Below are 26790 nucleotides of genomic sequence, written 5' to 3' on the forward strand. Positions count from 1 at the left end.
TCCTCTAGCTCACTAAAATACTGGTATTAATGCCACGGTCCCTGCAGAGTACCCAGCACAGTACGTCATCACCTCACACAGCAGGAGGCAGAGAGGCATTGCCTCTCCCAAGCCTGGCAGTGTACAGCACACTGAGTGCTAAGCATTTTAGTTTAAGAGCTGTCCATCCCCTCCCACTGCCTCCAAAGTCTGTTTGTGCTGTAGCAGAAGGCAAGGGGCAAGGGTATTTTTATTATTATATTACTAGGAGTCTTTGAGAAGTACTAGGAACATTCACAAAAGAGGCAGAGAATATCAGTGTGTTGGGGTTCTGCATTTCATAGAATCACAGAATGAATTAGGTTGGAAAAGACCTTTGAGATCATTGAGTCCAATCTATGACCTAACACCACCTTGTCAACTGAGTGCCACATCCAGGCTTTTCTTAAACACTTCCAGGGACGCTGACTCCACCACCTCCCTATGGTCTTCCTGTACCACATGAAAGTACAAAGAGGACAAAGATTCCCCCCCATTTTTCTTACCTTTCAGAAGGACATGAAACTTATGAACGGAATGTTTGGCCCCAGTCTGAAGCTTCTTCTATATTCCTTGTTATGGGTGAGGTGTATTCTTTCCTACTGGAGCTTCAGTAGGGTCACTTATGGAGGCAGTGCTCCTCAGTTGTGGGCACACAGGAACAGCAAGACTCGACTTCCCCACTTGGGTAAGGAGGGGTGAAATCAGAGCACCTGAAAAGAATATGTTCAAAGAATACAACTGGCTAAGTCAAGGATCAGCACCATTACTAGCATTTACTCTTGCTATGTATTTATTCTAGTTCTATGGATTCAGATCAAATAGGCATGTACTATCATTTTACCTGCTCAGAAGATGGAATTGCAACTGCCTTTAGAAATGGCTTTGAAAAGCCACCTAATCCTACTAAAATGCCCATTAAACATCTGCTTGATTTTAATTGTAGTGTTTTACGGAAGTTTCTTCCAAAAAGTTTCACTTTAACTGTACACTGGTTTTTAATACTGATAACTAAATTTGCTTCTTAACTTCAATGCTGGCACAAGACACCTGAATAGGTGGCCAGATTTCAAGAAGCACTGGAAACATAAAGTACCCACTGTACTCAAAACCAAGATTCACTGCTTCTCCAATGCATGTTGTTCCATGCCATCAACCTCTTGGTAAAGGAGTCTGTACCAATTAAGAAACAGACCAGTTTAGCTTACAGACCTGACAAAAACTCATTTGTTTCAATCAAGAAAATTCAGTAAGACATAAAGCAGGTCCATCTTCTCCATTGCTTCAGTCTCCTTAGCACCTTACTTTTGTAAAACTGAGACTGGAGGTCCTAATTCAGCAATAATTTTGCCATGCATTGAAGTTCCTCTAGAACTTCATGATATACTTCATTATGTCAAAATACTTCATTAAATCAGGGCCTGTGGTGTTAATGATTTCTGCACCAGGAAAGATGGACAAAATGGTTATTTTTCAGATTCAGGCAAGTATTTGAACATAGATCAACAAAAAAGAGGCCATGCAGAGCAGGATCTCACATTAAAAAGCATTATCACTAGCCTGAAATCAATCTGACAACCTTTAAATCAGACTTCTGCTGATCTGCAGACCATAAAGAAATACTCCTTCCTTCATTCAATTCATGCACAGCAATAAAAGACCAGTAGCCCAGAGATTTTACTTAGCTTGGTAGACAACAACACAGCTGAGGTCAAGCAGTGACACCAGTGTGTCTTCATTGCATTTGACTGAAATTCAATAAACTTGTGTAGGTTATGTAGTTTACACCACTGTCAAAGACAGGGATGCTGTTAACAATTTTGTGAAGGCAGAGCACTGGGGGAGATGAAAGGCATCTGCCAGCGTGCGGGCACGGGGCTGCACCACTGCAAACAATGAACGGAGGCAGAGCCATCGATTAGTGCTGCCATCCAGCTGCTCTGGCTGAGCTCGGCACAGCTCAGGAATGGCACTCAACTGAATGCAGCAAGAGGTAACCTTGTCCTCTCCCTCCCCTGCTCCCATACAGGTTATAATATAGGAAATTAACTGAATACTCAGAGGAAGCTTACGAATTTTGGGGGAATCGCAGAAGCAATTTTCAATTTAACCACATTAAATGTGTGCAATTCGATCCAAGCCATTTAAATGAGTTCATTGTGAGAGTCAGCTGGCACAAAGTAATTTGCTTGGGAATGAAATCTGGCCCTGTTCTTCAGCAGTACTGTCCCTGTCCATACTCACGGACACTTTCTTAGTCATGTACAGAGCTGCTTTAAATAACAGAATAACATCTGCCAGTAAATCATTAAAGCCCCAGGACAGTAAAAATGAATTTGCGTATGGCAGACCCTCTGCAGTATCTCATTGCCAGGCACTAACTAGTTTCCATGCAAAGGCATGTAAAACTGGAATTCAGAACAAGTTCTTGCTGGTTTAAGTATTCAAAAGCCGTTCTTGAGTACTTGTCCGGATGCAACCCTTCCCCATGTAGCAAAGCCAGCCATCAGCAATTTCAGCATTAGCCAGCTCCATATCTCCTGCATAAAAGTCACAGTGCTGTGAGCAATTAACCACCAGTGTAAGTGGATTTATCCTAGGAAGGAGGAAGAAAGACAGTTCAATAGCATAATACAGACATGTCTGGATAATTAATAATAAACAGTTAGTGGGGGGGAAATAACTGTAAGCTATGGAGAATGTTGTATTTGGGATTCATTTTTACTCTGCTAAAAGTAGTGCTGGGGAAATAGATTTTATTTTCTATCCAGTAGGAAATACGACTATGATTATTTACTGTAATTTTAAACACAAGCAAACGACTGACAGAGTGATATGTACCATCATCTGAGCGAAAATTCATAATGTTTAATCAGCTGTTTGCTATAAAATGACATTTGCCTGTTGGATTGCTTTCAATTAGTACTAACAGAATTAAAAAGAAGCATTCTGAAATGGAGAGAATATTAGATGTGCCATTAAACTGGTTCTCTCTCATGCCTGAGATTTTGTGAATGCTGTCACATCTGATGTGCCTAAGGGTCTATCCCAGTTTTATTCCCTGTCAGTGGGAGACTTTGCTTCAAGGATACTGGATCAGATTGGAACTGGAGGAGGCTTTGATTTTTTTTTTTTCCTTTGAAAGTTCAGCACATGGTCACAGTTGGCCCTGTTGTAGATGGCACCACATGCTATTCCATCATTAATTCTCTGCATTTCTTATATCCTTCACTTTTGAAGCTTTGCAATTTAGGAGCAATGCCAAAAAAGTAAAGGGATACTTGCTCTCCCCAGCATAAAATTTATTTACTTTTCATTTAAAAAAAACCCCAGATTTAAATTAGACAAAGGTAAAATGCCTTAAAATATTTTCAAGTGTTGACTTTGAATATTTTCAGACCTGTTAAAAATATTGTGGCAAAGTTGACAGATTATGTACAAAAAAGTGTGCAAGAGATGAAAGAACACTATTCCTAACACTCAAGAAAGGAACCAAACAAAAAAATGTTGACATAAGTAAATCATCCCCCTTTATTTGTTCTGATAGCTCATGCTCTGGCTCTCCTGACAACCCAAACTTAGGCATTGACACTCAAGTAGTTTAATGCCATTAAAAAAACTTAGAAAGTCTTCCATTCTTTTCTGTCCCCACAAAAAAATCTCGGTGATAAAAGTTAAACCAAAGTGAGTGATGAATAGGCACACAAGTTTGATGGTGGGGGGGGTTATTCAATCATAACCTACTACATCATTCACAAAATGTATCTTGCTGGGCTTATTATTAAAAAAATCCCAAGCCCACAACCAAATTTAAACCCACCAGAATCAGTGTGAACTAGACAGGCTCTGCAGCCCCTGGCCAAGACCCTGCTCTGCAGCTGCTCTCCCACCCTGGTTCAGGTGATGTCCTTTGCCTCCCTCCCTCAGCATTGTGGAAAAATGAGCATTCACTTCCTGTGAAAAGTGCTATTCAGAAATGTGCACTGAGCAAAGATAGATCACCTATTAGTGCTTGCTACAACAAAACTACATGTGTCCCAAAACCACTGTGAAAACTGGGCTTCCTACATGATTCACCCTCTTTTATGGCACATTCCCAAAACTGCATGTTTTACCCATTAAAAAAAAAAAATCACATAGGTTTCCCAGAGAATTCTTGCAAAAGGGTTTCTTACATATTCAGGTCCTTTATGTAAAGTCCCTACATATGTCTATAGGTAATCCAACTGAAAAGCTGTCAGTGTTTCCTATGCTTGTAAGAGTCTCTGCACTGGATCTTTGTTTCACAAGCCACATGTTATTAAAATACAAGAATTCTTGAGAAAAGTTCGCCTGGGACTATCTCCACATATGCCAAACTCTATGAGAGGAAACAGCATTTCTTCCATTGTTTGCCATGAGAAACTTCTTGTACTGTAGATTTTACAGTGTGTGTGTTTATGTATTTCACATATACAACCCCACATCCTCATTGCACTTACCCTTTCATTTATCCAAGTTATATAAATAAGGATCCAAGTAATACCAGAGCCCGAAGTATAAGATAATTTCCTTATCTCCAGTAATATATAGCTTAACTGACTTTATACAGCCTTTTGGCAGCAGCATATCTACTGAATTTGTATTTCAGTTCACATGCCACTTTCAAGCCTCCAATATTTCAGCACAATTACAAATTAATGAGATAGGTAGTCTCCGTTGCAGAGATAGCAGCAATCTGTAAAAGGGTATTTAGAAAAGGAGTAATTTATTGGCTCATGGGGGTTCCAAGTGTGCAGTCGCATTAGCATGACAGTGGGAGGTCAAGAGACTCATTAGCCAGCAGTTACAAGATAGGCAACTCAGTATTTTACAGTGGCAGGATGTACACATACACTTTAGGAAGCAATTATTGGGTGCTCACTTTGGCATTACCCTTGCCTCTGTCTCCCAACACTCCTGAGGGCCGTGGGTACCCGCTGTAGGGGGTCATTGCTCTGTGCCTACAGTAGGAAATCCTCTTCAGATTTGTTTCTGTTATGTTACCAAAAAATCTTGTGCAGTAGCACTGGAGCAGCAGAGAGCAGAACGTCTGCTGTGCCCCACTCCTGGGTGAGGGATCCAACAGCCACGTTCCTGCCCAGCACAACACCAACCTTGACCTGGCTGCTGCAGCCGGCACAGATGGGTCTTGTTAAGACTCAAGCTCATGTTTTCAGCTTGAACAACAAAGGAAGCATAGCCTGGGTTTGAAATTTGGGAGTAGGAACAAAGGCAAGGGAAAACAGGTGATGGATGGAAAGAGGAAAAAATATGTGTGGGGCTTGAGGTAAGATACAGCAGCAAGGTAGCACTACCAAATGCTTGTTCTCAAACTGAGGAGAAAGCACGTGGAGAGCCTGCACCTTGGATAAAACACTAAATGTGTGGCGAGGTTTAAAACTGAATCGGTTACCAAAAATGAAGGTGTTACATCCTGGTAAAATAAAGTGCATGTCTCCATTGACCACAGTGGTACTCTGATGTTTTATCCCCACTGAGAGGGCTTTCGCTCATTTTGAAGACCCTTACTTAAAGGGAATAAAATCTGCAAACAATCTGAAGCTTCTGACTGCAATTCATTCACACAGGGGAAAAAAGACTAAAATAACCTTGCAGAAAGCAGTTGTTGAGCAAGCCCAATGCCAACAGGGCGACCACATACCATGTTTAAATTAGCATAAGGTTGGGCTAGCATTTCTTGTCTCTCACCCCTCCCTCTCTGATCAGACACCCCACATCCTTTGTCTATGGAACAAGGGATTAAAGCAAAGACATACACTTGTTTTTGTCTAAATCAAATATGTAGAATGCAATAATTGACTCTGAATGTGCTGCATGCCTGATATCAGCAAACACCTTAATTATTAATTGAATTTCTTTAAACTAACAGTATCAAAGCCTATTACATCAATTCTTATCAAAACTGCAGCACTCCAAGACTTCAATGTTATTCCTAATTAAACACAAGGGTACCTATATGAGAGGGAAATAACACAAGCTTCACTATTTTCATAGATTTCAGATGTTCCTTAAATTTTACAAGAAGCCATTTCTCTTAAGCATTGGGTTATTTCTTGTTAAGAGCAGATTTGATTTTTTTAATTAGAAACATCAGATATTGCCTTCCCTTAGAAGTATTTTGGCCTAATTTTGATCTCACCTAAAAATGGCAATGCCAGACTAGCATAAAAATCAGAGTGAGAGCAGAATGTTGATCAAATCTGGAGTCAAATAAGCAGATCTTCAAAGGTTTTATACAGCTGATACCTGCATTATTCAGGCTTTTTATCAATTTCAGCTTTTGATGCTCCTTCCCCTTGGTCATGGTTTTTGCACATAACACATCATTATGCTGTGGAGTTAATTGCCACAGGATGTTTGGAGGCCAGGAGCAAATACGGGTCAACAGAGAGATTACTAAATAGATTAACATAAAACAGATTCTTTGGGGAATTCTGTCAAGAGTTCAATCCCATCTCCAAGTCAAGGTCCTTTAACTGAAGGTCATTGGAGAGACCTACATTTCCTTGTAGTCTGGCTCCTTACACAGACAAATCCCAGCTCCTTCCTCCTGTACAAAGACATTGCTTGAGCAAGCACTGTGCTGCACAGCCCCGTGGTGTGACCATGTTCCTCACCTTTATGAAGGATCCTACTGCTGCTTCCTTTCATCACTATATAGGGCTGACAGGACACATGTTCAACAACTGCATTGTATAGTGATGATATGTAAGTGGTAGAGTAGGAAAAACTAACCAGAGGAAGTTATACTTAAAAAAAAAAAAAAAAGAAGGAAATAAAGAGAGAGAAACCTACACAGTAACAGTAAAAACAAGTTCAGCTCTTTACTGAAAATCCTAGTGAAAAATAGCTAAATAAAATGGAATATAGGTCAATTTAAAATTCACATGTTCACATGTTGGTGGAAGGCAACATCCAGGCCCAGGGCAAGTATTTCCTCTGAGCAAAACCCCCAAGTGTACACAGTTTGAATGCAGACCTTCCATGATAATGAGGTGTTTCACCAGAGTGGAAATTCTTAAAATACCTTACACTGCTGCTTCCAGCCCCCTTTGTTTGGAGAGGAGAGAGAGTCTGTTGTCCATCTGGCTGAAAGGCAAAGACAGCTGAGGTTTTGTTCTGCTCCACATCTCAGCTCCATGGCACAAAGGACACTGCTCTGGGTTTAGGAGGATTTGACAACCAATAAAAATGCCATATACCTGGCTTCTACTCCATAGTGTTCACTGGGTCTGGAGTAGCTGCTTCATTTGCTCCTGAAAGTTTCATTCACACTGGCAGCACTGCATAGCCTATGGTGTTTGAAAAGCCAAAAAGAAAAAAATATCTCTTATCAAGGCCAATGCTGCCCAAAAGGTTGGGATCCTCAATCAGAAGAGCTGGCTCAGCATCCTGAGTTAGAAAACAACCTCTGCATAAAGAATTTTTAATTAACTGATTAGGCTCTAAAAGCATTCATGGCACATTCTCCTCTCTTCTCATTCCATTAGAAAAGAGAAATATTCATCTACTCACATTTAGAAACACAGCCTACAACTGCAACAAACTTTCATAAATTCAGCCTATAAGGATAAGGAGCATTTCCTGCTCCTTTTGTGATGTGTAGCCCATCACCATCACTCCCACTTGCTTCTCTTTCAGGCCAGCACTGGAGTTCAGTGTTTGAAGAGTCATTTTACTGACGTTCTTTACAGTGAGTCCAGTGAATCCCCAAATCAGCAATTACTTTAATTCAATAGAACTGTGTCTAATTATTTCAAAGTAGTTGTATGTATTAACCTACATATTAGGATATTCATAAAACAAAAAGGAAACAGACTCACCATCATTTCCCAAATACCCAGGTGACCACTTGTGAATATCAGCAGGAAACCCTTCCACTGTTTGCAGTTATACATTTCCTTAACTTCATTCTTCATTAGCAGTACACATTGTGTTTTTTAATAACTGCGCTGTTAACAATTAGTAAATTCCTCTTTTAAAAAACTAGCCTGGGTGCACCATGTATGCCCACTGCTTTGTATCTAGCCAGCTCAATAGCTGCTTCAGGGTGAGATCCTGCCCCCAGCCAGAAAACAGCCAACACTAAAAATGAGCTTCCCCTGGCCTTTGAACAAAGCCATGATGCAAACTTGGGGGGAAAAAAATATCTAACTGATGTAGATGCTGCCATGTGGTGGATTTCTTTTGGTTGTTTCCGTTTGCTTCCAGCATTTCATCATAAAAAACACATTTCTATTTTCAGCCTTCTTGTGCAATTGAACTAGAAAGGGCTCCTTGCTGTCATCCTTACAGGTGCAGACCTCAACATATGCCAGAATTTACTGAAGCATCAGGAGTGAGCTATCACACCTATACACAGTTACTTTGGATCCCTCCCACCTTTTGTTTAAAATAGTAAGTGGCAAAACAGACCAACCAAAATGGTCTTAATATGTACACATATGACATATACATCTATACACAGTCAGACAAACACATGCCCATCATAACCCAAACGCATCTACCATGCCAGATACGCCAACACACAGACAGAATAAGCAAATTTTAAGGTTGTGTCTTAATAATCACCTAAATTAAGACAGTGATGTAATAATGCAGATCAAGTTTAACTACAATCCCTTCAGTTATAAGCTAGTGATGGGTGGACTTCATGCTCAGACATATAAAAATACAATTCCTGGCCAATGCAGGAGTCTCTTTCCCAGCCTTCATGTCCTCTCTTTTTTCTCCTCCTCCCATACTTACATGCATTCCACTCTCTGACTTTTGTCATCACATTACCTACACTTTTTTTCATCTTTGTACCATGTTCCCCTTCTGCCACATCTTAAGAGAGGAATAGCTCTCAAGTATCTGGAAGGGATGGATATAAAACCCCCTTTCTTAAAGGGGCTATGCCATTATCCAAAATTACACTACAAGGTTGTGCCTCTTACAATGTTCAAAGAACCAGACCTGGAGCCCAGCGTAGAAACTGAATATCCTTCTCCTGGAGAGAATAGTCCTCCTGGAAGACTCTACTAGGTCCCTCTGCACTTATCCTAAAATCAGAATAGACACATTGATGCTGGCCTGGGCTTCCCACCAAAATAAATCCGAAGGTGACCTGCAGAGGAGCTCAGGCTTTGCATCCACACACTTGGCTCACGCGGTTCTTTTGAAAGCCAATGCAATGAATGGGCATGAAATCTCAGAGTGCTTCTGGCAAGCCCTGGTCACACAGGGTGTTAAGCACTGACCCTAAAGGCTGGCCAAATACCTCTGAGGTACAAATCACCTTCTCACTCAGTTGCTGTCATCTGGAAGATTGAAAAAAGGACAGAGATCTGAAGGACTCTGCTGTGATAAACCCCCTTTCTTCCTCATATTTATTCATCATTGCACCTGAAATGACTAAGTCGAATCTCAAATTGAGGCTGCACACGCATGAACATTTTAGCAGACCAAAAAGAGCCTTCCACATGTCTTAATATTTTGTGCTATTTAGAGATGCCAGGTAAATCAGGATTCCCTGCCCTACAAACCATCCAAACCCACATAGATGCTGCCCCAGTCCTAGAAGGCAGCTGTGTCCTGGCTGCTTTCATGCTCAACATAAAGCCTGCACATGCTGCAGCTACCTCCACTTATAGACCTTGTATAGGCTTGGGGTTTATTGTATTTTTATGGAAATTCAGTTCAGTGCTCAATTTACCCTTATTTAAATGCTAATTTCAGTGGAGTGGTTTAACAAAGCAATTATGAAAAAAAGGCTCTAATCTTCCTCAGACTGATTAGGGAGAAACTCAGAATGTGGTAGACAGATTAACCATGTAAATGCAACATAAGTGATCTGTTTCCTACTTAATGCACTCAGTGATAAGCGATTTGGTTACAAAGGTGACAGTTCAGCCTCCTTTTCTAAATATATAACACCAAAGAATCAACAAAACACTAACACCTCATGCAGGGTGTTGCATATAATAATTATCCTTAGCAATCTCTCTTGTTTTCTTTACTTAACACTCACTCTTGTTTTCCTTCTTAATATATGTTTATCCATTTTATTTAGAACTTCTGACTGAAAGATATAATCAGACACTTTAGAAGGCATTTTACTGTAATTGTAGTTAGTTCAGTTAAGTGCCACAATTTAAAATGGTTTAATGCTAATTCCACCTCCCCCCTCTGCCAGAGCTGCAACTGAATCTGACAATGCCAAGCAATTCAAGAGGTCTCCACCTACTAGAATCAAAATTCACCAGTTCTACCAGCTCTCCAAAGCCTCTTTGGGTAAAAACTAAACATGAATATCCTACCTGCAACAACACATTTCTCAGAGCAAGGATAAGCAACAGAGAGAATTGTAACACGGGGGTTTTAGGCCCGATACCCATTCCTTGGATAATCTACAGTGCCATTAAAATTTGCAGCATCTGTCTGCTCTTGGGAACAGGCAACATGTGACTGACAGAAATCTGTGAGATACTGTCAAATACTCCATCTTTTGCCTCTAAATCTGTGGAATTTTATTTAAGTTGAATACACAAAGGATTCAATGTCACTGTTGATTTATGACTTTCAAATACCAAATTTTATTTTCTAAAGTTTAATCATTGCAGTTCTTTTCTTCCAGAGGCCTGTTACCTCTCTTTGAGAGCTTCCTCTCTGCCTTTCTGTCATTGTTTCAATTCTTTCCAATGCTTTCCTGGTTTCTCCCATCCCTTCCTGAGTGTGCGGCCTCAAGGTTGTGCCATCCTTAGGGACAGGGCTGTGAGGGAGGAGAAAAACCAAAGCTTGTGAGCAGTTTTCTTGGGTTTGATGCACAATTCTCCCAGGGAAACAGCTCAGGTCCTAAAGTTCTGTAACGAACTATCAGTTCACTGACAAACCCTGACTGAGTACATACTCTCTAATGAAATGGGGTTTAGTGCTTTGGAAGGTAAATGGAAATAAAAGATTGCTGAGGTGAGTCCTGGTGGCAGGGACCTGTATAAGGAGAGAGGTCTCAGATGAGAAAAACTGAATTCCCACCACTACAGTATTCAGTGCTATTTGAATCAATGATTACCCACAAAGAGATTTCACACAATACATGGAATAAATGTAAGTTAGGAATCCATTTCCATTTGATTTAAACTAAGTACTTTGGGAGAATAAAACAGCCTCCCTTGACAGAATTTGTTTCATTAAGGTTTTCCTAAACTTTACACAGCACAGTAGACATAGTAATTTTATTTCCAAATGAGTTAAAACAGCTTCTGATCTGGTAGAGGCACTCAATTACGATCAGAAGGGCAAGAAACTAAAATATATGTAAGTGTGCTGGGCAATTCATGTCATTTCAGCATAATTATTCTACCTCAGGGTCAGCTCAAGTTGCTCCCACGAAAGCTAACTTCCTCTGAAGGGCTATTTCTCATGGATGCTTGATTCTTAATCACCTCATCAGATCAACTGCTGCTCTGCCTATCCCTGTGATCACTGGGAAGGTTTCAGACCCCTTCTACTGAAGTTAGTTATTAGTCAGCTCCATTCCAGCTGTGAGGCTGAAAATTTCCAAAAAAACAAACACATTTAATAGTGTTTCAGCTTATGCAGGAGAGTTCTTTTAAGTACTTGCAAAAAAACCCACTGAGTAATATTAAAGAGCAAACACCCATTTGATGTGACACTCCTAAATTCTTTGACACTCAGAGATTTTGGCAGCTGCCAGCTGAGGGTGACAATGCTGTTGTACTTCCTTACACTGCAGGTCATGCATTCCCAGTAAGGCTCTGGGTCCCTTCTGCACCTGGCCAAGGGAAATGCCACAAGATTAATTCCCATCCAGTCGCACCTCTGGAGTAACCACAGACACTGCACACAGGGCAGACTCATAGAAAAGCCTTTGGAAAAGATTCCTGGAAGTGATTTTAGACATACACTGTGAACAAGTTTCCAGTGGGAATTGGCTCATTGGGGCTGGATACTGAACACTCTTAGGGCAGTGCCTGCATTATTAAAAGGAGGTATTTTAAATGGTCATATTTCTAACACATTTTGAAACAGCAGGGGAGACAGCAACCTAAATCCTGTGGTCCTCTGTAGCTGGCCTGTCAAGACAACCTGAAGCACAAGGTTAGTGTGCCACCCATCCTTAGAATTCCCCTGGATGGTCTGGAGTGTCACTACTGAAACACTGCACTGAAGTGCCATACCTCAGCCATAACATACACCTCCGTTTCAGCTTTCAGGTAGGTAATCATTTTTAATTACAGTATTTGTATTTAAGCTCTGCACACAACAAATCAATTTCATCTTTGCAGTATGTGCCGGACTACCTCTCAGTAGCTTTGGGAAAAAAAAAAAAGGAAGAAAACATCAGCCAGCTGCCTGGGTGTTCCCAGAAACAAGAAAACATCTATCAAGCCTTGGCACAAACAGTTCTTATTTCTGTTTTATCTATTTATTTTCCTAAAAGCATCACTGAAACAATTCACAAGATTTATAATCCGCAAGAAAAGCGATTTAAGCCCACATCTGCAGAAAAATGTTAATTTATAGAAAACAGTAATCTACCTAAAACCTCCTTAGGAAAACATTTCTGCAAATTCGGAAGACTGTGTCCCAAAAGAACTGAAAAATGTATTATTCAATTGTTTGTGCTTTGTAGGTGTAGAACTGCATGTGTAGAAGAAGAATATGGGCACAAAGCCAGCAGGAAACATTATTATAGGAACTGCCCCTCAGAGGCAAATCTCAAATAGAAAATAATCCACAGGCTAGTGGCAAAAATACAGCCCCAAGCCCTCAAGTACAGCCTGTGCTTTCATGCTGCCCTGCCCTTAAGAGCAAAATGGCACAGCAGAGGAGTCAAACACCTTGATTGTTCAGCAAGTCTGAGTGTTTAGAGCATTGTCACTAGTTCTGTTTGCTTTAGGGGCAAAGCTCCATTTGCTTTAGTTCCTTTGCCCTGAGCCCCAGGGACAGAGTGCCTAAGGATCAGCCACATCACCTCAGCCCTGCGGTGCTCATGTGCAACCACAACAATCCCAGTGATTCCAAACAACCTTCTTTCCCTTCTGGCTCTCTGGTACAGAAAGAACAGCAACTGACCTGCAGGCTGACACACCAGAAACTTTTAAATCCCAGTGTTCCCCCTGGATGTCTGCAGTTTGTTTCTGTTATTCAGACACTCCCTGCTGAGCTGAAGGGGGTTTGCTCATGTCAGCTGAGTCCCTGTGTGCGTGTGAGCAGCAAACAGATGCAGCTCCCTCAGCTCAAGTGCTGGATTGCTCGTGAACTTGATTCCATCCACATCCCTCCCTCATGAGCACTCCAACCCCCTCCAAGCAGGCACAGAGCTTTTTGTGGACTGCACTTGTCTTGGAGAAAACCCAAAAGCCTCCTTTGTTCTTTCACTCTGTTCAGGTGAAAATGCACCTTCAATACATCTTCTTGACCAGAGAAGATGAACCCTCTAGTCCCCCTTGCTACAAGCATCATTTATTCAGTGACTTCTCCTGGGTAGCCAGGGCTCCAGGAGCACACACAACTAAAGAGCACATGGATGGTCAAAGGCATCCCACATGTTCCCTCCTCCATTGGCTGTCATGAACATCCTCTTCCTTTGTGTGCTTTTGGATGTGATAAAAATACTATTGGATATTCCTGACCTTAAAGACAGCTATACTTTCAAAACTTATTTGAGATGGAGACTACTGCATGGCAATTCTTTATCTTAACTCCTCTGCAGAATATTTTCACGTGCTTTTTCATTTCAGATGTTACAAAGGCCTTAGTCTCTCTCAGTGGTGGGGAGGAGAATAAATCTGCATGTGTTAAGGGCACAGGGAGCAGGAATAGACACTTTCCAGGGCTGTATTCACTGCTCTCACTCCAGAGTCACACATGGGACTCACTTTCTTTGGCAGAACTCCAGAGTTCTTGGCGTTGTTTGGGAGACAAACAATCACAGGAACTATTTTAGCTGAATAGGCCTTGCAGGTATGTGTGCTCTGGAATAATAAGTACAATGTTATGGTGCAAAAGAGGGACAGGACAAGAACAGATTCTTCAGGCATACTTGTAGTTCTTTTGAGAACAGATCTAAAATTTTATGTTTTCATGAGTAAGATGAGGGGACAGTACTTGCACACCTGTGTTCTCTTGTCCATTTCTTTTTTCCTTCTATACTTTGCAACATAACTAGCAGGAGTGCCAGAGGTGCCCGTCAGTGAAATATCAGTACAAATATGTACAAAGAGTTCATGGAAATGTTCATGCCCACTTAAGCTACTGCCATGGTGAACAACTGCCATAGAAATAAACCATTTCAGGCCAAAGACTTGAGGCAGCAGTCCCTGGCCATAGCAGTTCTTGTCCTGGGGAATTACAGAGCCTCCCTTCAGCCTAATGTCACAGGCAAACCCATGGGCCATAAAAAGGTGAAGAGGGCACAGAGGTGCCAGAGAAGAGCACAGATACCATCCAGTACAAAGTGTTAATTTTGTGCTGGATTTATCGTAATTTCTTCCTCTTTTCAGTTTAATGGGTTGTAAGTTATCTTACATGCTTTAGCTGGAACCTGCAGGTAGTTTTCCAGAAGTTTGAGTTCTGAAATCATTTTAAAGCACCAAGATGATACAAATATAAAAACAATCTTTAAATAATCTGTTAATGCTGAATTAAACTTCCTTTATAGCAAGAAGAAGTTAAATTACATAAATGAAACTACAGCAATTAGGCCATTTAAACCATGAACAGAAAGATTGAAGCTGACAGGATATCAAGTAGCATCCAGGCTTCAGTATGAAAGACTCCTGTCCTCCACCCATCACAAAGGCTACTCAGGCTGTTTCAAACCATTTTAATCTGGTCTTGTATAAAATTATCCTCTAACAGAAGAAACAAAAAAGCACTGCTTTGGGCTGCCTTCTCCCTTTGCAGGCTGTCATCTGTATTTTCCTTACCAAGGATGCTCATGTCCTCTTCAGATCTTTGTCTCTAGAAATTCCTCTAACTGCCAAAGCTTTGCTTTACTAAATTTTTGTTCTATAAAAAACCAAGTTTTCTCTTAAAATGTTCCTAGATAACATGTTCAGTAATCTAAACCAGGATTACTGATACCTTTTTGTCATTATAGGAATGACAATTCAATGTTCCCTACCTGTGCCTTTCAGCATTTCCCGAAATCAAGCATAAAGTCAATCTGCCCACATCTGGATATTCTGCCAAGAGTCTTTGTGGTTAAGGAATGATTTCTCACTGCTTCCTGAACAGTATTTTCATACTTCCCATTACTATAATTACCCATTCTCTGTACAATAGTAGTGCTTCCCATATTTCCCTTTCTCTGTCCAAAACATGCACTGCAGCCACCTTTCTAATTAGATGCACATGCACTGAGCCATCCATCTTCCTTATTAACTTTACCAGTTATGGGTAGCAAGACCTTTCCCATCCCTGTCATTCATAAAGTGGCAACACATTAAACACAGAAATAAGCATGAACTGTGGCAAATGCCTGCTTTCAGCCATCTTTCCTAATACTCTGCTCTTTAATCTTTCATGTGATCATCTTTTCCATAATTACATCCATTATAATTATATTCATCCTCCTACCGTCAATCCCTTAAATTGCAGCCTACAACATTTGTGAGGAAAGTGACAAGTCTTGTAGGAAGGGGAAAGAAGACAAAGAGATTTTCTATACTGGAGATAGGTGCTGTTCAGGAAGTCTGGAATAGCACACAACATGCAACCAGAACCAATGCACCAACATCCCACTTGGGATTAGCAAGTCCCTCAGAAAGGTGAGGCTTCCTCTCCACTCCTCTCCAGCCTGTATCACTGGAAAGCTTCCTCTCATACTGCTGATTTTAGGGGCTTGTGTTTTCTCCTGCTTTCTCCCACTTTCTGGCACATTTAGACCTCATGGTCTCTGCAGTTCTCTCAATACCAGAAATCCTTTCAGGGACAGAGTTTCTTCACCTAAAAATCATTAGCAACCTCTCTGAAACTCAAACTAATCTCCAAGGGCTATAACTCAGCAAATTAATTGAAACAGGTTCCTGTTCCAGCCCCACTCAAACCTAGATCAGCATTCAGCGAGACAGACTTCTCTCAAACCTGGCTTTATTCACTGGGATTTGGCTATGGGATACTATTTACACTCTTTAGGGTCTCAAACCCTGTTAAATCAGAGATAGTGGATACAGCTGCTCTCCCACTGCTTCCACCAGGGAAAAGACATCCATAGAGTCACTGGGCTCCCACCTCCCATCTCCTCCTGCTCCTCTGAAAGGCCTGACCCAGCAAGCGGCCTCTGCACCCTCCCAGTGAGCTCCAACGCTTCTCAAGCACATTCCCAGACCACAGCCCTCCAGCTTTGGCTTTTGTGTGAGACCCAAAACCTCTCTGCTGCCATCCTGATTTGAAAAGTTTTGTGCTGCAGCTGAGCTCCCCTCCTAGACTTTTCTTCTTGACAACTCTGCAGCCCGTGCCTTTGCTTGCTCTGCTCACACAAGTGCTATAAATCATCCCCCACTATAAGGTGCTCAGATTAGTCATAAGGCAGCTACATCATAAGGGCTAATTGGCCCGATTAGCTGTTCTCAGTTGAGACCATTATCTGAAAAATCTTTGCTTGTTCTTGTCTGTTTGTGATTTTTGCAATGAACCAGCACATCTATTCCACAAAATACCTTTTTGTCCTTGCTGATTCTGTATTCCAAAAGCATCTAGAGTAACTTACATTAAGAGAATCCGCAGATTTTCCCATTTCCTTAGCTTTTCAGGAGCTGCCTCACAGTGGAATTTCATTGAATGGACCTTGTTTATCTTCAAACAGGAAACAGACACCAATTCCTAGCTTGTACTTTATACGAAAATAACTTATTCCATTAGCAAAGGAAAACTGTTCTTTTTTTATCTCAGATCTGGGATGTATCATGTGCTCAGCAACATGCCTGAAACTAAACAGAAGTGACAGTGCTAAAACTGTGCAACACACAGTTTTCATCTCCAGCCACAGAGATACTTAACTAGAGTCAATATGTGAAAACACCAAGGGCCAGAACCATCATTTGTGATCAGAGCTGTGCATTATCAAAATAAAGAGCTCAAATGCTTAACTCCACTGATTGAATTCAACATCCTCAAATCACATCTGGACTGCATGCTGTAGGATGCCACAGCGCTCTGGTACTGCTGTTGTGCCTCCCATCCCAGGCATCGTCATGTGGCTGCAGGAGATACTGGCACATTTAGGCCTTCCATCAGTAATTTCATCTCTGTTCCAACTCATGGGTGCCTCACATGGGCAATGCAATAGGAAATGACACTGCTGTCTGTGGCAAAGTCAAGTGTAGTATAGAAGCCCCTTTTAGCATGGTGGGATGTTTCAAAGGACGCTCTTAATTTCCCACCCAAGTTTTGTGAAAGACCATCTGAGACAGAGCCTTCCTGAAGAACTGATGGCACTCCAGACCTGCACAAGTGCACTTCTGTGCTAGGAATCCAAAGAGACAAAGAGGAAAGGTGTTTTACACATGCAGAGTGGAGGCACTGAGACTACAGCTTGGGTTTGAGCCCACCTCTAATGTAAATATCAGGCCCACGGCAACATTCTGGTATCTATTGCTACCAGGCACCATGAACTTCATTTGCTTGTGTCTGGTAGCTGGCCAGATCCACTTGACTGCAAATACTGACATTCAGTATCCTCAGAAGATTCCTCAAGATCCTCAGAAGCATTCCATATTCAGGGCTGCTCTTAGGATTACGAGAAGATGCCCAGTGCTTCAGAAGAAAAGCTGTGGGACTCAGGCTGAAACATAACTGTACAAACACACATCACAAATGGACTCTTGCTTCAGCACTCAGGGTCACTAACTGGTCTCCTGCCAAAGCCAGTCTCGTTTACATCACTTCCTGAGGTGGCCAAGGGCCAGTAGAAGCTCAACAGCTGCACAACCAGAAACTCTTTCACCCACATGACAGAGTCTCTCTTGCCATAAGGCTTGTGATTTGGACACTGCAATTCCTTGACTTGGATGGATGTACTTGCCAGTCTGGGAGGAAAAGCCTTGACTCAGAACTGCCAGCTCTGCATCTTCCACATTTTCAGATAAAATATTTATAGCTTTCTGCCAGGTTGCCTCTTACATGGGGAAGGAGCTCCCCCCAAAAGCTACCCAATCTCCTTTGTACCCTCAGTGATCTCCTGTGTACCCTCTCTCCACAACAAAGTGTGGGGAGAGGTTCCCGTTGCCTTGCACATAAATGCCAGATAGCAGGGGCACCTCTGAGGCTCAGGAACCACCACAGGGCAAGCCCACCTCTCTTCTAGGTGGTACAAACCTACTGATGCACACTATAGCCCAGAGAGAAGAGAAGCAAAAACAAAGCAAGGAAACTGTTAGAATCCCCTAGCAAACAGAACTAATTATTCCATGGAGCCCTTCCCAAGGATGTCAGGATGTACATTCAGAGGACAAGGCATTGATCAGTGGAAATGATCAAAAAGGAAAGAAAGCAAAACTGTGCACTGAAAAGCCAGAAGAGAGAAAGTCTTGGACAGCAAGCAAGCACTAACAACATGGCCCGAGGAAAAGCCAGAGAGGACAGCTTTTAAGTGAGCTTCCTTGAGTCCTGCTGTGTTCAGGGACACAGGCCTTTGTAAATTCTTCAAAATACGCAGGAGTGCATCAAAGTCACACTTAACTCACCAATTTCTCATCTTAAGTGGAACGACTGACAGAAAATGTCTCTCCCCAGACTTTTTTTGTTAGCTTCTGGGGTCAAGAGAGGCTACAATAATAATTACAGCCTCAGCAAGGAGATGATATCTTGTGTTAGAGGACACATTATTTGAATCAGGATTGAAGAGACAATGCTTTTGTAGCAGCAGCTAGGCATCAGAGGAGCTGATTTTTCTCTTATTAAATACAGGAGGTTTCATCCTCTTTTGCTGTTAACAGATTGATACATGTTCTGGTCCTGCATTTGTAACATTCTGTAGTCTGGCTGACTGATTTGCTTAGAATTTAAATTGTTCAGGACAACCGCTTCTTTTAATCTTATAATACCTAAAAAAACACCATGATACTAACAGAGATATGATTGCGGGGTTTTGCTATAGTAAGGTTTGTCATCTTCTGAAGGCATATTGCTCCAGCTCCCCAGGGTCCAGAAGGAAGGAAAAAACCAGAACTGGGCACAAAGAGAAGCGTTTTACAAAACTTCACAGGGTGGATCAGGGACAAAAAATCATGCCACATGTTAATCTTAATTCCTTGTTGCTTTACCCTGTAATTCATCTCTGAGCTCAGCACTGGGGGCAGTTCACTGCCTGGGACCCCTGTGTGGTGGGTGGTTTCTGTACTTGTTTTAGAAGTGCCCCCATACAGCAGGGGCAGTGCTGTTGTCCCCAGGCCTGCCCAAGAAGCCAGCTGGTGGTCACGAGCCAGCTGCCCTGGAGTAAAAAGCAGGCTTCCTGCCACCTCCCTCACTGCCTGATACCTCCTCCAGCTACCTGGGCAGTACCTAAAATACAAGATCCCTGCTTCAGTTAACTGAGTGATGCAACTAATGACCTCCATTAGAAACACAGAGTCCTGCTGAGCTGGGAGACATCATATCCTGAAGTGGCACCTTAGCAGTGAAGGTACAGCTGGTTGGGAAGCAGCTGTAGGACACATGGTATTCCCAGGCTGAGGTGCACTCCCAGCTTCATCTTCCCATCAGGCAGAGTCATGGGTGAGAGGGAGCCCTCTAAACTCAACTGACTGGCATGTCTGGAAAAGGACACAAAGCTGAAAACACAACCTTACTCAGGCTTTTTGTTAAAAGAAATGAAAATATTTGAGCATCCAGAGCCAAAAGTCTTTACTTTTTAAATACACAGTTTAGATACCGACACTATAAAGAGGATGGAGGTGTAACTGAGCTCTGACTGTTTTCAGAGCTTTCCCCACTTAAAAAAAAGATTCACGTGTCTGTGTGCATGTCACACACATATAAAGAACTTTAAAAGAGCTGCACATACAGGGTTAAACTAAATCGGCCCCAGGGAATGCCACAGCCCTGTCAATACTGTGTTTAAAGCTTACCAGCTGTGCCACCACGGCAAAAGTCTCTGATGGTGGTGTTCTGTTTAGAGTGAGGTTTTTGGTACTCATGGTGGATTTGACCTTCCTTACCTAAGTGCTCTAGATACCCTGGATTTTGTGATTCTTACTCAGGATAAATATTAATGAATTACCCAAAGAGAAAAGTATTAGGCCTCTCCACTCATTCTGACCCCAGAGAAGCATTTCATTCTGCAAAAGTCATGCAGAGTGAAAAAAGAAAAGGCTGATTCATCTGCAATGCAGCTCACCCCAAATTGCTTATACTTGCACTGTCACGCTCTATGCTGGCACTGCTAACTTACTGTTTGCTATTTTGGCTAATTATATAACTTTCAAAGGAAAGATTGTTCTTACAAAGCACTGAAAGAAGAGTGGGAGGCATTATATCCGTCTCCTACGCATCTGAAACTCTGTATAATGAACCTCCAAATTCTGAGATGTCTGAGGAGATTATGTCTCCTCATGGCAAGGCTGGATCTGCCCCAGAACATGAGATTTGCAGGGAAGGCATCTTTGCTCTCTGCCCTCTGTTGTTAGTGTCCAAACAAAACCTAGCAAAGAAACACTATCTATTGGCAGGACTGAAAAGTCCATGTATTCAAACTGTCCAACATTATTAAGCATATAAATAAAATCATTCAAGATAGAATCAAATTCCCTGCTGGGGGAAAGGCTATTCATAGGCAACTGGAGAGAACTGCACTGTAACTCCAGATTCATGCAGCTTCAAATTGTCTCATTTTTGATGTTTAGATAACAGAGTCCCCTGGGCCTTTCTATTCAGCTCAGTGTGCAGCGGTACGATGGCTGAAGAAAAACTCAATACACAAAGGATTAAGAGATGCTATTTCTTCACAATACAGGGGAAGATGGAAAATGCTATAGGGTGGGAATGGCTTAGAATGGCTTGCCCTTGTCTTTACAGCTTGTGAGCAATCAGCGTGGCTGTTGGTATTCAATACTAAGTTTCATCAAAAGCACGAAGTATGATTAAGCCACTAAAAAAAGCTGGAGAGTATCCAGGGTTTAATTACCATCATATCAGAGTTCTAAATGCTGATGAGAGCAAGTGTCAAACAAGAAGAATGGCATGCAATACAGCACACCTTGGGGACTGCCTGATGAGTGACTGGCTCATGAGTGCCTGGCAAACCAACTACAAGAGAGAATTACAGAGGTTTAATATACTGAAGAAAAAGAGAGCTGTTAACTTACCTGGATCCCAAACAACAAAGCGGATCAAATAAGAATCTAAACCCCAAAATCACTTGGATTAAGTATAACCAGGATGCTTTCTTTTATTTGAAGGAAAAGATCTGCCAGACACCTTTTAGCAAATGCTCCCCCAATTACATTAGTATTTAGACTCAACTCTGCCTAATATATCTAACCAAATTCCAGGCCCCACTGTTCTCAAGCTTACACGTACAGAAAGGCAGTCTTCGCTCTGAAAGGGACTGAGAACAACAAGACAGTGCAGGACGTGTAATCATCCATACTTTTTGCATATGGCAACAGCAGCTGGAGGTACAGTGCATGTCTGTGTCCAGTGGTGACAGATCACAGCTGGGCCTTGCTGTGGACTCTTCCAAAAATGTGTCTTTGGTCCAGCCAAAAAGCCTTAAACTTTGCCTCTTCCTACACCTCACAGGAAGATCATTTACAGGATACCAAAAACAAATATAAGAAATATATATAGGTCTTCCTAAGAGCAAACCAAATGTCTTTAGCTGCAGACATTTTCATAGCCAATTCACAAGTTTAATATTATACAACTCTTTATCTTTTAAGCAATTCTGCTTAAAATATAACCGTCAAACTTTCACTGTCCATTCAAAGGGACATTGCTCAACACAGCAGTCAGATAGGGTTTGCAAGATAATTTGGGCTAACTTGTGCAAGAACATCATTACTTCCAACCTTTAGTCTGATATTATGTCCTTCCCTCTCCACTGCCACAAACACCCAAGAATATTGCACACAACAGCCCCCAAAAAAATGGACTCGATGGGTTAGAGGAATAAACTTCTTCAAGGTGTGCAGAACACAGGATTGGCCATTCTATATAAGGGGCCCATAAATCTGTAGAACCAGAGGAGATTACCTTTGGATATCTCAATAGTTGTGCAGAAGTTGCAAACAGCAGTTTGCTCCTGTGTGCATGCAATCATCTAAAACCCTGTAAAACAGAATCCATGTGCGAATAACCGCACCAGAGTGGTTTTGGTCAGGCACAGCTTCAAAATCTGATTTCTGTTTAACTGGCCTGAGTGTTTCCTCGAGGAAACATTGCAATACCTCTGCATATCCTCCTCCTCTAGAGCGACTCGATGTCTGTCCACAAGTGGCACTTGAGGATTCAGTAGGCATGTGAGTGCACTATCAATCACTCTAGTAATTTTTAATAGCAAAGAGCCTGATTTCTCACTGGAGGAGCACCCCACTGATACAACACGTCAGACGAAAGGTGCCATGGGTCAGCATGCCCTCCCTGACCACAACTCCTGCCTTTTATCTTTCAGACTAGATAAGGCCTAACCATATACAAGCATCTATAGCAAGGGCCCTGAACTCTTCAGAGGTCCTAAGCCCTGCCCCTGGGTCTGTCAAAGTCCCAAACTAAGGCCAAAATTAATCAATACATTTGATAATTTAATCAACATTTGATCCAAATTTTGCTTCCTCTAGGTCATTTTGAGCAACTGAGGAACTCTTTTGACTTAAAATGTGTCAGCAAAAACAACAGAGCTCCTGGCTCTCACCATGGGCAGGGGGTTTAGTACAGCACAATTTATCTCTTGTCAAGGTGATTTATTTTCCTGCTGTGAAGTGCTGATATAAATACTCATCGAAGAAATACAGGAAGAGGTCTCATAGTCCTCTTTAACACCTTTGTAGAGGTCTTTTTCATCGACCATTCTCTATGCAGAGGAGCATAAGGAACATTTTGTCTCCAAATACATGCTCTGCTGACACAGCATCTCCTGCCCTGCAAGCACCCCAGCAAAGCTGCTCTTTGTACCTGTGGCAGCTAAATCACTTCCTATCACAGCACACCGTAGTGAAAACCCCAATCCCCTCTTAAGCAATTTCGATGGCACAAGTTTTGGTCATGTCTTTCCATACTTCAACCACAAAACTCCCTGGTGTCATCCTAGTATAGTCAAGAGCAGGGGAATGAGGGAAACCCTCATCTCAGTAGGTGGAGTTCCTTCTCCCATGTTAGGAAGTAAATAAGAAGGATGAAGAGCTCCATGTTTGAAGAAAAATGCTTAGCAACAACTCTCTGAAAGATGCATGGTTTAGTGGAGTAAATTCAACATATCTCCTGCATGTCTTGATTTAATACTTACCCTCCACCCTTTTCCTTAGACTACAGACAACTCCCTCTATTCACTTCTTCCTTTGGTACTGGTAACACACCTTTCAGGATTCAGTTTCTCCTGTGCAAATTTCTATGGGCATGGCATAATTGTGCCTCCCCACCTGCCTTTTTTGATAATTATAAAGGAGGAGTATGCCATCCTTATCTTTCGTGCACCGGTGATTCCTATCCAGGAATGTTCTCCTTCCCCATATGGCAGAGATCCAGTAATTTGTCATGTCACAGTGTTCAGGGAATTCTTCCTCTACTGCTAAGGAATTATCACTCTGTTTTCATTTCCCTTGAGCCTTTAGAAAGAGATAACTTAAACTTTTAACTTCTGATTAATGTTGCTTCCTTTAATGGAAGGTACAAAAACATGGAAAAAATAGTAAGTCTACAACAAAGGATCAGATTTATCAATTATTTAAACACTATTCACACATGAAAGATTCAATGACACTCAGTATCTTTTTGTCCCAATGGAACATCCCATTATGAAAGCACCAGAGATGTAAATTAAGTCTCTACCTGCTCCATGAAGTGGTTTAATTTTGATGAGTTTTTTGAGTCACGTGAAATTAAGGCCTCAAACATAATCTTGACTGCCACAGGTTAAAGCTAATAGGAGGTTATCAAAGGCTGAGCTGTTTATTCTGAGCATCTGCTCACATGAGGTGAGGTTCTACACTTGTCCCCTCATACCTGCAGAGAGATGTGCACGTTTCTTTTATGTAATGCAGCATTTGTAGAGGGCTTGGACCAAATGGAGGTCAGAAGGGAGCAGCTCACTGGGATGATCGTCAGTTCCATTAGATCACACACAGCCCCCCCGGGGAACTGCAGAAGCTTCCAATATTAAACCTGCAAGTATTGACCAGGGTCACTATGGCTGATCTGTCTGTGATGGACATCAGACAGAACTGCTGCAAACAGCTCAGCTTGCCAGGACCAGGCTATTTCAGGATTGTTCCAAGATTGAATTGTGAGTAAAGATGTTATAAAGGCAGATGAAGGCAAAGCCAACAAATCACTGGAGAAGAGGCTTTAAGGCAGGTGTTCTGAAAGAACTAAGAATGAAAGGTTTCTGACTCTCAGTTATGATATGTAACCCCTTAATCAAAATCGCCCTGGTGCTGGAAGTGAAGATATGATTCCTGGAAAAATCAAGGAAACTAGGGACTAGCAAGCCCAATGACTCTCCAAGGCAAATAGATACAGAATAAAGAAATCATTTTGTGATATACAAACAAGTGCAGCATTTGGAGAAAAAACAAACATAGCTTCATAGATGGGAGTCAAGCTTAGCAGCCCGACTAAAATTCCCTGAACAAGTCAGGAAGAAAAGGGAAATCAAGTTCCTCCAGTACACTTGGACTTTCTGAAAGCACTCAGCAAGGTCCACCTAGCAGCAGCTTTTAAGGAAATTAAGCAGCCATATGATCAGAAGCAAGGGTCTCACATGGATAAATAATTGCCCAAGAGACAGAAAACTGAGCAGGAACCAGTTATTTTCAGCAAGGACATCAGCAGGAGTTCTCCTAAAGGACATAGACCGATAGGTCCAGGTCCTTCAAAACTTTATAAAAGTTCTACAAAAGAATGTGAATACAAAAGAATAGTTTGCTCATCCTAAGTTGCTCCAGATGGTAAATAAGATACCATCTTGAACAACTGTGGAATAACATCGTAGAGCAGACTTGACAGGGCTAAAAAAATGACAGATGAAATTCAATGTAATAAATGTGAAATTCACTGAGTGCAGATTATAACCTTCCTGCCAGCAAGCCAGATAAGATGACTTTAACTTTGGCTTAAGCTGCCTGTGAGAAATCAGACTGGCAGAAAAACCCAGAGCTGGAGTTGTCACCTTCCCCTAAAAGTCATCTTCTAGAAACAGATACTGTTGAATACTTGGAGAGTGCTGGAAGTACTCCTTGGATACCTATGTACTGCTAGGACTGAAGACTTACACTGCATGTTGGACAGCAGGCAGGCCAGGAAAATGGGCATGGTTCCTTCCTGCATTTCATGAGCAGTTAGAGAAGTGAGAACCATCTCAGGGAACTGGATTTGGCTGATGGGTTCAAGGTCATGCTCAGGCACATCAGGCAGGTCCAAAGAAATAGTTTGAGTTGTTTGAGTCACAACATCTCCTTCTACTACTCAGGTGAGTAAAGAGCTGCGGAATTAAAACCTAGAGGGTAAATAAAACCCCAGAAATTGGCCTATCAGTTACCCCTGATTTTCCACTTTAACTCTCTAAGCCTCCAGGTGGCAATCCCCCTCCCTGATAGACAGCTGCTGCTTTCACACAGTCAAGCTCTGCATGACTGACCAGAGTTTGACCCTGAAATACTCTTCCGCCTCTGCAGTCTCAATTGCAAACACATGGTGAGCATCTACTTGTGCTTTTAATTAGTTGGTTTCTCACTTTTTGGAGGTCATTTGTGTGTTCTCAGATTGAAATACTATGCATATCACTACCTCTGAGGGTGGCCTGGAATGAATTTTGGTGGTATATTAGATCTAAGTCCTGCAATGGAATAAGAGAGTTCCACATGTAGCAGTGCTTTCAGAGATAGGAATTTGCTGCTGAGCAGAGTGCACATATGCATCTGATGTTACCTTCTCAGGAAAAACTGATGGTTTTTTCCCCCCTTTTCATCACCTCTGTAATTGCTACAATTAAACCAAGTGCAAGATTTCAGGACTGAAGCTATGGTTAAGTGTTTTGTGTTAAACTGCATCATCTCACTGCACTCGGAGCTGCCTGTGTGTGCTCATGTCATTAAAGGCTCCACTGCAGAGGGAAGCAGGTTTCCTTGTCATTTGTCTGGCTGCAAGCCAGGCATAAGATGGAGCAACCTTCTTCTGGAACTTAGTATGAGTTGGAGTGCAAGTTTCTACAAACAGTTCTACCAGTAATGAACTTTAGAAGGAGAAACATTCCTGCATGAGAATTTCCAGTGGGTTGAAAATACGTCATTTAGGAAGAGCAGTTTGCTAAGGTAAATTATCTCAGATTGCCTACTTCAGGATGTCAGGCATCAGCACTTGTGCAGACAACCTAGATGGGATGCTAAGCTACCCCTCAAGTCATCCTTCAGAACGATGAACACTTTCAAGCTGCAAGGCTGAAGACTCAGACTGAGCTGTCTGAGTCAGTGTTTGATGCTGTGACGCTGCCCAGAATGCCCTTCGCTCCCTGGGCCAGTCCTCAGAGTGACACATCCACAGAGCATTCTGCTGCTGAGAGGGAATAGG

General features: G+C 41.9%; 1 long non-coding RNA gene across 1 annotated transcript in view; it reads right to left on the bottom strand.

Annotated features, from left to right (window-relative positions):
• Nucleotides 1-529: 529 nt before the first annotated feature.
• The window catches only part of LOC116448918, a 118521-nt gene continuing 92260 nt past the window's right edge, over nucleotides 530-26790 (bottom strand). Inside the window, exon 4 of the long non-coding RNA XR_004242155.1 lies at nucleotides 530-731. This is a non-coding gene — a long non-coding RNA (uncharacterized LOC116448918). The remainder of the gene's footprint in view (nucleotides 732-26790) is intronic.

Source organism: Corvus moneduloides, chromosome 10 (assembly GCF_009650955.1).
Source record: "Corvus moneduloides isolate bCorMon1 chromosome 10, bCorMon1.pri, whole genome shotgun sequence".
Lineage (NCBI taxonomy): Eukaryota > Metazoa > Chordata > Aves > Passeriformes > Corvidae > Corvus > Corvus moneduloides.